Genomic DNA, 14767 nt, shown 5'->3' with positions numbered 1-14767 from the left:
ATCGATTATCTAGACATGATACGATTGATTTATCTCTTTCACGCAAACATTGACGCCAAAAAAACTACCAGAAGGACCTTGGAATATTCATGAATTGTGTTGATCTGCTAAATGATTGTAGAGACGAGTTTTAGATTAGCGAAAACCAATTCATGATACACATGGACCTTCCTAACGTAAGGTTAACAAGTCTTCAACCCCCCCCCCCCCAAACAGAACCAGACGATACCTATGGTATGTTTATTATAGGTCTATGGTAGGTTTATGATAGCTCTATGGTAGGTCTATGGTAGGTTTATGATAGCTCTATGGTAGGTCTATGGTAGGTTTTTGATAGCTCTATGGTAGGTCTATGGTAGGATTATGATAGCTCTATGGTAGGTCTATGGTAGGTTTATGATAGCTCTATGGTAGGTCTATGGTAGGTTTATGATAGCTCTATGGTAGGTCTATGGTAGGTTTATGATAGCTCTATGGTAGGTCTATGGTAGGTTTATGATAGCTCTATGGTAGGTCTATGGTAGGTTTATAATAGCTCTATGGTAGGTCTATGGTAGGTTTATGATAGCTCTATGGTAGGTCAATGGTAGGTTTATGATAGCTCTATGGTAGATCTATGGTAGGTTTATGATAGCTCTATGGTAGGTCTATGGTAGGTTTATGATAGTTCTATGGTAGGTCTATGGTAGGTTTATGGTTGGTTTAGGGTAGATCTAGAGTACAAGTCTAATACAAGTCTACAGCAGACATAGCGCAGGTCAATGGTAGGTTTAGCGCAGGTCAATGGTAGGTTTAGGGTAGGTCAACGGTTGGTTTAGGGTAGGTCTATGGTAGTTTTAGGGTAAGTCTTAAACAGATCTACGACACGATTATCAGACAAAAAAATTACCTGGGATTAAAAAAGCAACGGTTTATGTGACCAAGTTTCAGGACATGAAATGTTTCTCATCAAGTATTGATCCGCCATCACTATGTGAGGTCAGTCACTCACCAACGCTGGGTTATCACGTGACACCTATTGGTGATCGATGGACAGGTATGTGTGTAACCTGCAATCTTATGTTTGTTACTAAACACCAGTGGGGGGGGGGGGGGTCTACATCGTCCACGAACACCGGTGTATAGCAGAAGGAGAAATGTGTAGGTGGGAGAGGGTGGGGTCACCGTTTAGATGGTAGAAGTTGCAGACAGGTTGAATTTTTAAAAAAAATGTTATTTAGTTTTTATGTTTTCAAGACATAATCTGTATTATATGTTATAATATATTACATTTGTGATTGGATACATGTTTGCTGTAGGGAGGGTACGCTCGTATAATAGATCGCATGACTGCTAAATAGTGCTAAACCAAAGGGCTGGGGTTCGTATCTTAGGCTCTGATAGGTACCTAAGTGCTGACCACTCTCCCACCCCCTTCATATTCCGAGATCACTAAAACAGGTGATCACTACTTAACTTGCCGTATAGACGCCTAAATACTCTCAACACAAAATAGTACTTTGGTTTGCCAACTAAGAAATCTGATCGACCTAAAACGTTAATCCTATGCTAAGTTTGTTTGGGACTTAAACAATCTCCTAGCTCTGTTAGGCCACGGTGACTTTCATGTCATAATGCAGGTTAAATATGCAAATATATGCAAACTTGAAGACACTCACAGTTAATAAATTATTGCTCCGTGATTGTCTTGAGACAATTGCCCGAATTACAAACCTCTTCTCGTGTAAATAAAGTTTCATTTTTGACCCGTCACGAGTTGAATACATTTACACTGGCAACAGTTTGACCTGTCGTAATTTGCATAAGTTAAAACTGACAATGTGACCCGAAATCGTGAGAACGTCGTGTGTTTCTAGAGACGAGAAAAGACTCGACTGTGTTACAGTGGTCTCATCGTCTTGTTGTTTCCATACTGCTGAATCTTGTCAGTGGCGTCGCCAGGTCGGGTGTCACCCGGTGTAGCACCTTAGGTGTCACCCCCCAACTAAAAAAAGTAGTTTATATATATATATATATATATATATATATATATATATATATATATATATATATATAGCTGTAGGTAAAATTTTCTCTATAATTGGCAGATTTCCGTCCAGGTGTCATCCCCTCCCCCAATCTTTGATTTGCGCTCAATAAGACTCGAATCAATAATTTTTTAAACTGTCAAAAAGCATTTTCCTACTGTACATTTTTTAATTATTTGTCTTGGTGTCATCCCCGTAAATGGTGCGGTGCGTACCCCTCGCCCCCGCCTCGCGACGCCTCTGGTTCTTGAATACATTCTGGAGCTATAGTTTCTATGGTACCGTGCCTAAATATGAAGTTAGCGGGTTGTCAATGTATGGAGTATGGGACGGCGTGGCCTAAGCGGTAGAGCGCTAGGCTGCTAACGCGTAACTCGTTAGTTCGAATCCGGGTCAATGTCAGTACAAAGTCTGAGCCCACACAACTCCGATCCCGGTTAGGGAAAGTAAAGCCGCACTGGGCATAGTGCTGACCACACCCTCCCTTCATATACCGAGATCATGAAACATATGAACTCTACTTCATCTGCCCAATGGATCACTCGGTCTAAAGAGGTTTCTTTACTTTTTTTATATAGTTATAGTAACCATATATCTATGTTCTCTGTAGAAATTTAACGGGCTGTCTAGATATATTAACCATTCCTCTGTGCTCTCAATAAGAATTTAACGGGTTTTCTAACGATATTAAACCCTGAATCTATGTTCTCAATAGGAATTTATCGGGCTGTCTAGCTATATTAACAACGAATATTTGTTTCCAATAGGAATTTAACGAGCCTTTTAACATCTCTGCTATTATTATTTCCTAAACATTGAATATGATTTCGTTAAAAAATCTAATTTTGGTTTTAAAAGTTCAAAATTTTTAGACTGCTAATTTGTATATTGAATTTCAATATCATATCATAAATTAGATAATGTTGCAGTTTAAAAATATAAGCATCAACTACACACGTAGGAAACAACAACACGAAAGGGGAAACAACTGCACAGAAAAGAAACAACTACTCAAATGAACTCAAATTAAATAAACAGACAACATACAAACACATATACATCATCTAAGCGAATGGATAAATATATAATAGAATAACAAAGGGGGAGGAACTAAGCTAAAAGGACGAAACAAAACAAACCAACAACAACCAGAACTATGAATGGGCCACACACCAACACGCCCCCGCCCCATTCAAGGTCGCCTAGGCCAAAAAGAGGTTGGCCTATAGTCTAAGGTTACGTTATGTGATTTGATTAACATAATTTAGTGTCAATTTCACTTAGTTGGATGTCATGACATAGAATTGCCAACAGACTTCCCAGGCTAATTGACAGTGAGGAATTTGGTCAGAGCATGTTGCAGCATATGTTCCCACGATGTCTATCATTGTTTAACAATGTGGGGGAAGGGGGGGGGAGGGGTAAGGAAAAACACGTGGCTTATCGCGTGGCTTATACTGTGCCGTGGACCAGGCTTTAAATAGTGCTGAGTGACTGCTCCAGGGCAGATAACTCTAGAGTCAACATGACGCTGAAGATGTGGAACTTATCTGGACTTCTGGTATTTGGCACCGTAATGCTGGCTGCAAATGTGACTGGGAGCCCCCTTCATGTACCGCTCAGGTTTTCTTTTACCTCAAGATGTTTAGTCAAAAGAAGTTTGAATTAGGATACATTTTAGAGCCATAGCATAATGTTTTTTTTTAACTTAAAATTAATATTTTATATGTAGGCAGTTAAATATTTTGATATGTGAGCTTTACTTGATGTAACAGTCTTTAACATGATAGCTTTACTTGATTTTAAAGCAATCAGCATTATTAATTACTTGATTTTAAAGCAATCAGCATAGCTTTACTTGATTTTGAAGCAATCAGAATTATTAATTTACTTGATTTTAAAACAATTAGCATGACAGCTTTACTTGATTTTAAAACAATCAGCATTATTAATTTACTTGATTTTAAAGCAATCAGCATAGCTTTACTTGATTTTGAAGCAATCAGCATTATTAATTTACTTGATTTTAAAGCAATCAGCATAGCTTTACTTGATTTTGAAGCAATCAGCATTATTAATTTACTTGATTTTAAAGCAATCAGCATGATAGCTTTACTTGATTTTGAAGCAATCAGCATTATTAATTTACTTGATTTTAAAGCAATCAGCATAGCTTTACTTGATTTTGAAGCAATCAGCATTATTAATTTACTTGATTTTAAAGCAATCAGCATGATAGCTTTACTTGATTTTGAAGCAATCAGCATTATTAATTTACTTGATTTTAAAGCAATCAGCATAGCTTTACTTGATTTTGAAGCAATCAGCATTATTAATTTATTTGATTTTAAAGCAATCAGCATGATAGCTTTACTTGATTTTGAAGCAATCAGCATTATTAATTTACTTGATTTTAAAGCAATTAGCATGACAGCTTTACTTGATTTTAAAACAATCAGCATTATTAATTTACTTGATTTTAAAGCAATCAGCATCGCTTTACTTGATTTTGAAGCAATCAGCATGATAGCTTTACTTGATTTTAAAGCAATCAGCATTATTAATTTACTTGATTTTGTGCCTTTAGGATGACAGCTTGTTTTGATTTAAAATATTTGAAATAACAGCTAAAATCGACCATACATTCTTTGGCATGATATCTTAAATTTTTTGGTATGAAAACTTAAATTAACAGACAATCTTTAATAAGATAAGTTTTATCATCATCTTTACCTGTTCGTGCCCAAGACACATCGAGCTGATGAAGTAGAGTTCATCTGTTTTAACTGCATCGGCATACATGGGGATAGTGTGGTCAGTACTATGCCCAGTGGCAATGAGTCAGGCAGTGACGGCGCCAGGTTATCTAGCGCCCTAGGCAAAAACTCATTAAAACGCCCACTTTCACACAAATTAATTACTAAAACATATGTATAAGAAAACAATTAATTAAAAGTGACATATACATTTATTATCAATTGCCTACACGTTATAAGTAGACATCAAAATCTAATTTTACTTGCCTCCTTCGTCTCAAAAGTTTGTACTAATTCCTTCGATTCCAGTTCGCAAGTGCAATTACATTTTATTGAAATTGTTGCTAAGTGCACGAGTCTACTTTGTACTTTATAACATTGCCACCCCCCCCTCCCTGCCCCCCCCCCCCCGTTTACCTTAGAAAATTTTAAGTGTTTCCCCTCCTCCCCCCCCTCCCGGGAGAAAAAAGTCTGGAAAAAAACACTGAATCAAAAAAAAGTTCTTGTAGTGTTGGGCTCTCTGCAGTCCTCCCAATGTGAGTTCCAAAACGGAACTTACCTGTTTTAAGCTTGACTTTCTTTAGTTATAATTGTAAAATGTCTATATTGTGTGATTATGTAACGATTTTTCGGTTTTTGAAAAATAAAAGGTTATAAATAATATAGATTCCAGTCTAAAATTGTTATATATGAATCCTTTAGAAGAGGGTGAAAAATATGAAAAGACAACTAATTAGATGTTTAATTTACGACTAAGACTGTATGTCTACTAACATTAAGTATTGCAATCTGTAACGGCTACTGATATACTTATTTTTCAACTTGATAATGATAAAAAAAACCTACCAAACTATTTTGTTTAGAACTTAAACTCTATATAATTTTTACAGTAGCAAATAATAACTTACAGTTGTATTTATATGTAAGCGGTCAACCTAAGGTGCAGGAATTTGAAATGAATGTAAAGTTAAGCAACGAATTATCTCCCATTTGAAAATGCAAACACCAATATTTTAATCAAGGGAAATAATTTTCACAAGAATCGCTAAAATAACCAAGTGTAACTAAGACATGCTTGAAAAACATAATAAAACACTTTAAATTTCATTACGTAATAATTATAATAAATCTTTTATATTATCTATGTAACCTTGTGAAAACAATATATTCTACAAATTGAATACTTAAATTTAGGTTTTGTTTGAAAGTCTGAAAATGTTAGCTTTATTATAAATACACCTATCCAAGTTCGATTACATACTTTTTATCGTGTTTGTAATTTACAGTTATATGTAAAATTTTGGATCCCCTTTTAAAGGGACGCTATCAAAAAATCAAACACGGGTAACTGTTTTAGGCATTGCTGGAATTATTGATTAAATATAAAGAAATTATAATTTGACTAAACAAAGTTTACGATTTGTTATAAATTCCATCCTATTTAATATTATATATTAATACTTTAAGAGCGGTAATATAGATTGCTAAAAAAAACTAAAGATTTTTCAACTAGAGAACGCCTACCTTGCTTTGTAGTGTGCCGTACTGAATTAAAATAATCTAACTTACGATAAACTCGACTACTCGATATACTCTACTACATTTACAACACATATCAAACTTCGATACATAAACATAACTAGAATCGATCCTCCAGAACTACGACACCACCTCGCTTAACTTCACTAAGCTCTACAAACAGTACTCCCAATCAACAAGGATTTCATTGGACTTACCACTACACTTTAACAGTCAATAAATAATGTAAAGTTAAGCAACGAATTATCTCCCATTTGAAAATGCAAACACCAATATTTTAATCAAGGGAAATAATTTTCACAATGTGACCTACTTAGGTCGAGTCATTTTTATTTTGATATTGTATAATTCCTTATATGGAATGATGGTGTAACACCTGGGGTTTTTCCACTGACTTATTAAGGTGTTTGAGACATAGAAATTTTCCATTAAAATCTGATTGAATGATTCTGATCAGATGATTATCCCAACCAATGGCGACATGAGTTGAGGATAACCTCCCCTGTCACAGAAGTCTTTAATTGCACTGCACACTCGCAACACGAGGCAGTTTTTCTTGACCTGGCAGTCTACGGGGCAGTTTTACCTCGTTCAGGCAGCCGTCCATATTGTCCGGCTATAGACTCTGACCATTTGAACGTGAGAGTACTTAAGACCTGTGTGTGCCTTGCTTTCTTCAGTTGATTTAGTCTTCTAGTTTAATATTACTTGTCGCTAAGTAAGTCTTGAAGCTACAGCAGTGTTGTGTGGCCTGTAGCTGTTCTTTAGACAGTGTAGAAATCTGTGATAGAGATTTTTCCTGCATTTTGTAAGTTGGGTTTTTGATATTTTATACATTAAATATTTTATCTAGTTCATCTTTGTGTTCTGCCACAACTGAGTTCGCTGATTAAAAGGTCGTATGTAGATTGGATGAGTGTTAATTACAATAGTACCACTAGCTTCCCTAGACATTAAATTCGAGCCCTAGTGGGTCGTTGTGTTAAGTGTTCATCCACTTAGGCCGTAAGGCATTTGCATATGACCCCGAAAAAAGAATCCGGGGACGTTCTCCTTCTATTTAGCTGATAGATAGGTTAACGTTACAAAGTGGGGTCTCGCCGAGATTTAATCTGTCGTTCCAGTTGTGGGTTATATCAGTTGAATATTAAGGTTAGTTGGATTTAGTTGTTTTTATATCCAGTAGCGCAGTGTTCTTACAACGCGCGCTCAGGCTAGAGTATCTAGGTCAAATTAGCAGACGTGTCACGTCAGACATTTAGAGGTCAAGTACACGGCCCAACACGGTGTGTTAATTTAAAGAATCTAGGCTTGTTGTGATTTTCAAGTTAGAGTTATGGAGTCTTTTTTGGCTAATCCTACTGTTGAAGATGTAGAAAAGTTGAGTAGAAAAGTTTTGGTTAGTGTTGTTAAGGAATTGAAGTTGGATTATTCTGTTACGCAGAAGTCAGAGGTGTTGAGAGATAAAATTGTTGTTCATTTCATTAATGAAGGAGTATTTGATGAAAGTTTGTTGGCTGGTGTGTTGCTCCGCGAGGAGAAAACTCTAGAGAAGGTAGAATTAGAAGCTAGAATTGCTTTAGAGAAGGAGAAAATTACTTTAGAGAAGGAGAAAGTTGCTTTAGAGAAGGCTTTAAAAGAAAAGGAGTTTGAAACTAAAATTGCTCTAGAGAAGGAGAAAGTTGCTTTAGAGAAACAGGAGATAGAGGCTAAAATTGCTTTAGATAAGAGGAGGTTGGAATTAGAGTTTGGTCAAGTTAGTGATGTCACTTCTCTGGTAGATCCAAAAAAGTTGTCGGTAGGGCAAGTGATTGCCAAATTTGGGAAATTAGTTCCTAAATTTGATGAAACAGATTTGGTCGTTTTCTTTAACTCGTTTGAGAGTTTAGCGAAGACATGTGAATGGCCCGAAACTTCCATTACTGCTTTATTGAGCTCTGTCCTTACTGGGAAAGCTGCAAAAACATACCAGGCACTCTCTCACGACGTTCAAAATAACTATAGTTTGGTCAAGACTGCCATTTTAAAGGCCTACGCACTGACGCCCGAGGCCTATCGGACAAAATTCCGAACACTCCGCAAGTTACCCACACAATCATATGTGGAATTTCTCTTTGAAAAGGAGAAAATATTCTCAAGGTGGCTACACTCTGAGGAAGTTTCTGAGTTTGAGAAACTCAGGTCACTTATCCTAAGGGAAGAATTCCTATCGTCCCTGCCTGAAGAGATACGACTACACATACTGGATAACAAGATAACTGACATCCAGAAGGCTGCTGAGTCGGCTGACACATATATGTTGGTGCATAAGAAACCACCAGTGTCAGGAAACCGCCTCAACCCCGTGCTTCCCCTTTTTGGCAGCAATCCTCCTGTTGGCCAACACGTGAAGGCATTACAGTCCAGAGAGAAACCAAGATCAACTCTCAATCGTCGAGCAGTATGCCAGTTCTGCAAAAGGCCTGGTCATCTTGTCAAGGACTGTTACAAACGTCGTCAATATAACAGAGAGGTGGTGCGTACTTCTGCGCACTATGCTCTATCCCCTCAAGCAGCCAGTTCAACTATGAACTCTAGAATTCTAAAGGACTCTAATCCTAAGTGTCCGCAAGAAGGTAGTCAAGTCTCCACACATTATGTGCAGTCACATTTTGACTGTTCTCGCCACCATCCAGTTTTTTCCGAGTCTACCGATCTCGAGGGATCGAGAAAAGTTGACTTTTCATCTTTTATCGCCGAAGCCATCATTAGCAAACCAGGTGATCCGTTGTCTCAGCGGAATATCACCGTCCTAAGAGACACAGGAGCGTCACAATCACCCCTTTTGAAAAGTTCAATGGACATTACACCAGAGACGAACACCGGAAAGATTTCCATTATCCAGGGAGTGGGGACAAAATCTACTGTCGTCCCTCTACACAAGTTTGCCCTGAAACATCATCTCGTCGAAGGTGAGGTCATTTTAGGTGTGATAGATAGTATTCCTGTCCCAGGAGTACACCTACTTCTAGGGAATGACCTTGCGGGAAGCAAAGTATACCCCTGTACGGTTTCAGACCCTTTGTCAACAGTTCCAGATAATGATAATGAACTGTATCCTGCATGTGCGGTGACAAGAAGCCAGACCAAACAATTGGCTGACATAACGTCTGAACCACACCCGCCATCATCGTCAAGAAATTCGACTCCCAAACTGGAGTCTATGCTTCCAGAGAACACAAGTCTGGGCTTACCCCTGAGGATATCTCAGGAGGACATCATTAAAGCTCAACAAGTCGACGCGGAGCTCCAAGCAACGGTCGAAAAATCTCTATCATCTGACGATGGAGAATATTTCGCCGAGAACGGCCTCTTCTTTCGTCGCGCTATACCAGTGATTGCCTCACCGGCCGAACCATGGTTGGGTAAAAACCAGCTGTGGATCCCTCCACCTTATCGGCATGAAATACTTAAGCTGGCACATGACCATCCAATGTCAGCGCACCCAGGTGTCACTAAAACGACGGCGAAGATCAAAGAACTGTTCTTTTGGCCCAAAATGAGAAAAGATGTGTCGCGTTACTGCAGAAGTTGCACGAACTGTCAGTTGGCCGGAAAGCCAAACCAGACAATTCCTAAGGCCCCTTTGAGTCCGATTCCTGTGTTAGAAGAACCTTTTTCTAAAATCGTCATGGACTGTGTAGGTCCCTTGCCTAAAACCAAGGCGGGCAACGAGTACCTACTTACCTTTATGTGTTCAAGTACCCGTTTTCCCGAGGCGATTCCCTTACGGAACATTAAGGCAAAGACTGTAGTCAGAGCCATGACCCGGTTCTTCACTACCTTTGGATTACCTAGAATCGTGCAAACAGATCAAGGCAGCAACTTCACCAGTCACCATTTTCAGGAAGCGCTAGCCAAGCTAGGCGTTACCCACATCACCAGCTCAGCCTACCACCCTCAGTCTCAAGGCGTACTTGAGAGGTTCCACCAAACCCTCAAAACCATGCTAAGGACATTCGCTAACAGTAACACCCAATGGGATGAGTCTGTTCCTTGGATTATTTTCGCCGCGAGGGACTGTGTCCAGGACTCTTTAGGCTACTCGCCTTTTCAACTTGTGTTTGGACATTCTGTCCGTGGCCCCCTGAAGCTGATACACGAACGTTGGACAGGTACCAGCGATCATCCTGTGGAAAACTTCGACGATTTTCACGTTCGACTGAAAGCCGTGTGCGAAATGGCTCACAAGAACTTAAGAAAGGCCCAAGTGAGAATGAAAGGACTGTATGATAAGAGTTCTTGTAAACGAACATTCAATCCAGGCGACAAAGTTCTTGTGCTAGTACCTAATCTGAACAATGCGTTATCCTTGAGATATTGTGGACCCTTTACTGTGCATTCAAAATTAAGTGATTTGAACTATGTTGTCAATACGCCCGACAGAAGAAAGAAACAGACAGTGTATCATGTCAACTCACTGAAAAAGTATTATGATAATTGTAACAATTTTCAATCCACAGCTAAAATTACTTTACCTGTATGTTCAAATGTTTCTGATGATGTGATACATGATAAATTGAAACCCCCAAAATTGGTAAATTCTTCCTTTTTAGATAATTTGAATGTCCACCTTATGCATTTGTCCACAGAGGAAAGCCATAGATTGTCTCAGTTATTTGAGACATTTCCCTCTATTTTTGGGGATGTCCCCAAAGAAGCGAAGGTTCCACCTCATGATGTAGACGTTGGTGACGCAAAACCCATTAAACAACACCCCTATAGAGTTAACCCGGAAAAAGCTGCTTTGATAAAAGATGAAATTGATTATATGCTCAAGAATGATATCATTGAGCCCAGTTTCAGCAACTGGAGTTCCCCATGTCTCCTAGTCCCGAAAGACGGTGGATCTTTCAGGTTTGTGACCGACTTTAGGAAGGTGAATGCGCTCACCAAAGCTGATTCCTATCCCTTACCTCGGATAGAAGACGTTATTGATAAAGTTGGTCAGGCTAAGATAATTTCCAAAATTGATTTACTTTCAGGATACTGGCAAATCCCCTTATCTGACCGTGCAAAAGAAATATCTGCTTTTGTAACCCCTAATGGTTTTTATAGATACAAACGCATGCCCTTTGGTATGCGAAATGCTGGTCAAACTTTCCAGAGGGTCATTAACTCTGTCATTGCTGACATAGACCAATGTGAGGCCTACATAGATGATATAGTTGTATTTTCTAATACTTTTGAAGAACATATTGTTCAATTGACTAACCTTTTTAGAAAATTGTCTGAAGTTAATTTTACTGTAAACTTACATAAAAGTGATTTCTGTAAAGCTTCAATTACCTATTTGGGTTATCAAGTGGGAACGAACCAAGTTCGGCCCATTGAAGCTAAAGTAGATGCTATTGTAAGGTTACCACCTCCCAAAAATTGTAAAGAGATCAAAAAGTTCCTTGGGATGGCTGGTTACTATAGACGGTTCTGTCAAAACTTTTCAGCTATTGCTGAACCTCTTACTGCATTATTGAAAAAGGGTGTTGAGTTTGAATGGTCAGGTAAATGTCAAGAAGCTTTTTTAACCATTAAGTCATTTCTATCTAATGCTCCTGTTATGGCTGCACCAAATTTCAGCAAGCCCTTTAAACTTGCCATTGATGCTAGCAACTTAGCCATTGGCTCAGTCCTATTTCAAGAAGACAACATGGGGATTGACCATCCCATTGCCTTTTTTTCCAGGAAGTTAAATGAAAACCAAAAGAATTATTCTACTATTGAAAAAGAGGCTTTAGCTTTGGTTTTGTCATTACAACATTTTGAAGTCTATGTCTCTTCTTCAACCAATCCAGTCAGAGTGTTTTCTGACCATGATCCCCTGAAATTTACCTCTAAGTTAGGACAGACAAATCAAAGAATATTGAGATGGTGCTTGTATTTCCAAAATTTTAATCTGGAAATTTCACACATTAAGGGTAGTGATAATGTTGTGGCTGATTGTTTGTCAAGGATGTAAAATCTTGTTACACACATTGATCATGTGACATGCTTTGTGGTTCATTAGGACCATAAACGGGTTTTGTTTGAGTGTCACTCATATGAAAATGAGTGGTGTGAGTTAGAATTTTTCAAAATTCCAATCCTGTTGAATATTTTGTTTATTTTCAGGTGAACCTTAATTAAAGGTAGTTTTTGATTATATGTAATCTTTTATAATAATATGTCTCATATGACTCAATTGATATTGTAGCTAGTCATTGAAATAAAGGTCTTACCCTGGCGGGTTTACCACTTTTAATATCCACATGGAAATATTGTAATTCCCCTTTTTGAGGGATTTTGATGTATAATTACCTTTTGAAGGGTTACTCCCCTTTCACCAATTGTAAAAGTTGGAGTTACTTCCCTTTTATGTTCAGGGATATTTTCATCTGGTATTATGATTTTGATTGCCTACATTTGTAAAACATTTTTGTTATTTCATTGCCAGATTGGTTCCTTATGTATGTTTTTGTGGAACCTATCTGTCACTTCCAAAAAGGGAGGGGATGTGACCTACTTAGGTCGAGTCATTTTTATTTTGATATTGTATAATTCCTTATATGGAATGATGGTGTAACACCTGGGGTTTTTCCACTGACTTATTAAGGTGTTTGAGACATAGAAATTTTCCATTAAAATCTGATTGAATGATTCTGATCAGATGATTATCCCAACCAATGGCGACATGAGTTGAGGATAACCTCCCCTGTCACAGAAGTCTTTAATTGCACTGCACACTCGCAACACGAGGCAGTTTTTCTTGACCTGGCAGTCTACGGGGCAGTTTTACCTCGTTCAGGCAGCCGTCCATATTGTCCGGCTATAGACTCTGACCATTTGAACGTGAGAGTACTTAAGACCTGTGTGTGCCTTGCTTTCTTCAGTTGATTTAGTCTTCTAGTTTAATATTACTTGTCGCTAAGTAAGTCTTGAAGCTACAGCAGTGTTGTGTGGCCTGTAGCTGTTCTTTAGACAGTGTAGAAATCTGTGATAGAGATTTTTCCTGCATTTTGTAAGTTGGGTTTTTGATATTTTATACATTAAATATTTTATCTAGTTCATCTTTGTGTTCTGCCACAACTGAGTTCGCTGATTAAAAGGTCGTATGTAGATTGGATGAGTGTTAATTACAATAGTACCACTAGCTTCCCTAGACATTAAATTCGAGCCCTAGTGGGTCGTTGTGTTAAGTGTTCATCCACTTAGGCCGTAAGGCATTTGCATATGACCCCGAAAAAAGAATCCGGGGACGTTCTCCTTCTATTTAGCTGATAGATAGGTTAACGTTACAACAAGAATCGCTAAAATAACCAAGTGTAACTAAGACATGCTTGAAAAACATAATAAAACACTTTAAATTTCATTACGTAATAATTATAATAAATCTTTTATATTATCTATGTAACCTTGTGAAAACAATATATTCTACAAATTGAATACTTAAATTTAGGTTTTGTTTGAAAGTCTGAAAATGTTAGCTTTATTATAAATACACCTATCCAAGTTCGATTACATACTTTTTATCGTGTTTGTAATTTACAGTTATATGTAAAATTTTGGATCCCCTTTTAAAGGGACGCTATCAAAAAATCAAACACGGGTAACTGTTTTAGGCATTGCTGGAATTATTGATTAAATATAAAGAAATTATAATTTGACTAAACAAAGTTTACGATTTGTTATAAATTCCATCCTATTTAATATTATATATTAATACTTTAAGAGCGGTAATATAGATTGCTAAAAAAAACTAAAGATTTTTCAACTAGAGAACGCCTACCTTTCTTTGTAGTGTGCCGTACTGAATTAAAATAATCTAACTTACGATAAACTCGACTACTCGATATACTCTACTACATTTACAACACATATCAAACTTCGATACATAAACATAACTAGAATCGATCCTCCAGAACTACGACACCACCTCGCTTAACTTCACTAAGCTCTACAAACAGTACTCCCAATCAACAAGGATTTCATTGGACTTACCACTACACTTTAACAGTCAATATAATTCGATACCTTAATACCACAAGAATCAATACTCCCGAACTCCAGAACTACGATACTTTATTACCTGCATTCTCATTTCTCTCTCTATTACCAATCAGATTCCACTAGACCTTCACTACAAAACAGCCGAATAAAAATTATAACACTTTAACACTTCGATACTTTATACCTACGAAACCATATCAGCAACAGCCTTCCGCCTTTACTCCCAAATCTAAACGATTCATCAAAACTTACCGAACAAGTACAATACTTTGAACACCCCGTCATTACAAAAATCTGTAAACCAGGACAGATTTCTAATTCAAAGTCAGAGAAAACCAGACTTACAAGCCCTATTAAAATTAAATAACCGTTTGAAATTTAAATAACGAACTTATTTAATCGTTTTCTACATCAATTATGTGA

The sequence above is a fragment of the Physella acuta genome, unplaced genomic scaffold, assembly GCF_028476545.2.
Source record: "Physella acuta isolate Inbredline_101_S28 unplaced genomic scaffold, ASM2847654v3 ptg000175l, whole genome shotgun sequence".
NCBI classification, from domain to species: domain Eukaryota; kingdom Metazoa; phylum Mollusca; class Gastropoda; family Physidae; genus Physella; species Physella acuta.
The sequence above is the reverse complement of the archived record's forward strand: the minus strand, read 5'-3'. Positions refer to the sequence as shown.